Here is a 1,724-nt window from a genome sequence, read left to right as displayed (position 1 = left end):
CTGCCAAGTGGGCGGGATATTCTCGGTAGCTTGCCAGGCTCTCCGAGAGGGATGGAGGAATCGAACCCAGGTCGGCAACGTGCAGGACAAATGCCCTACGTGCTGTGCTATAGCTCCAGTTCCTTTACAACACCAATACTCTTGATAAAGAAAAACCCAGAGAAGAATACAACCCTTGAAATATAAATATATATAGTACTAAAAATAGATTTATAAATTAAAGTATACTCTTCTGTGAGTGGCCGTCGGAAGTCCCAAGATGGTGCGTTACTCACTGGACCCCCAGAACCTGACGAAATCATGCAAGCCCCAAGGCTTGAACCCTTGTGTGCACTGCAAGGACATGCAGGAAAGGGCTCGGGCCATCAAGGGTATGCCTATCAGAAAGGCCACAAAATACTTGAAGGATGTCACTCTGCAGAAGCAGTGTGTGCCCTTCCGGCATTGCAACGGTGATACTGGTAGGTTCCCTCCGAGGGTTTGGACACAGGGTCATTTTCACAGCACATGCTTTAGAAGTGCAGAAAGTAATGCTGAACTCAAGGGTTTAGATGCAGATTCTCTGGTCAGTGATCATATCCAGGTGAACAAAGCACTCAAGATGCCCCCGAACTTACAGGGCTCACCGGCGAATTAACCCCTCTATGAGCTCTTCCCTGCCACATTGAGATGATTCTTACTGAAAAAGAACAGGTTGTTCCTAAACCTGAAGAAGAAGCTGCATAAAAGGAAAAGGTATCACAGAAGACATTGAAGAAGCAAACACTTATGGTCCAGGAATGAACTCAGCATAAAATAAAAATCTAAGTAAAGTGAAAAAAAAATTAAAGTATAATTTACATGTTACAAACTTTTCCATTCTTAGACACAGTTATACAAGTTTTCATAATGCCAATATTGGGTAAACACCAGCCTCATCAAGATAAAGAACAATTATCAGTGTCAAAATTCTTCAAGAGGGGCTGGAGGATAGCACAGCGGGTAGGGCGTTTGCCTTGCACGCGGCCGACCCGGGTTCTAATCCCAGCATCCCATATGGTCCCCTGAGCACCGCCAGGGGTGATTCCTGAGTGAAGAGCCAGGAGTAACCCCTGTGCATCGCCGGGTGTGACCCAAAAACAAAAAAAAAAAAAAGAAAACAAAATTCTTCAAGAAAACTGTATAGTCAATGTGTAACCTATCTCTAAATCTTTAAAACCACAGATCGGAGCTGAAGCGATAGCACAGCAGGCAGGGAATTTGTCTTGCACGTGGCCAACCTGGGTTCAATTTCCAGCATCCCATATAGTTCCCCGAGCACCGCCAGGAGTGATTCCTGAGTGTATAAGTCCAGATTACTCCTGTGTATTATGGGGTGTGACCCAAAAAGAAAAAAGGAAAAGAAACAGATAAATGTTATTTTTGTTTCAATAGTTCTGCCATAGAACACACATACTAAAAGCAGGAAAAAAACAGATCCATCCATTTTTAAAGATATTTGAAGGAAGCAGTATTATAAAAATACTGCTCAAGATTTATTGTAAGGCTGTTTCCTTGAGTGTAAACAATCAGTACTTGGATTGTGACCTACATTTTTTACTTCTTCAAATATAATTCCTTTCTATACTATTTGTATCCAATATAGGAGAGATGTTTGAGTTCTTTTTATAGTGCCACTTTTTTCAGGCTCAGGAGTTACTCCTGCTTTGCACTCAGGGATTGCTCCTGACAGTCTCAGAGGACTC

General features: G+C 42.6%; 1 pseudogene; it reads left to right on the top strand.

The window, feature by feature from the left end:
* Window positions 1–259: 259 nt before the first annotated feature.
* On the top strand, window positions 260–783 carry LOC101551298 (60S ribosomal protein L17-like; annotated as a pseudogene).
* The last annotated feature ends 941 nt before the right edge of the window (window positions 784–1,724 follow it).

Source organism: Sorex araneus, chromosome 1, assembly GCF_027595985.1.
Source record: "Sorex araneus isolate mSorAra2 chromosome 1, mSorAra2.pri, whole genome shotgun sequence".
Classification (NCBI taxonomy): Eukaryota; Metazoa; Chordata; class Mammalia; order Eulipotyphla; family Soricidae; genus Sorex; species Sorex araneus.
The sequence above is the reverse complement of the archived record's forward strand: the minus strand, read 5'-3'. Positions and strand labels throughout refer to the sequence as shown.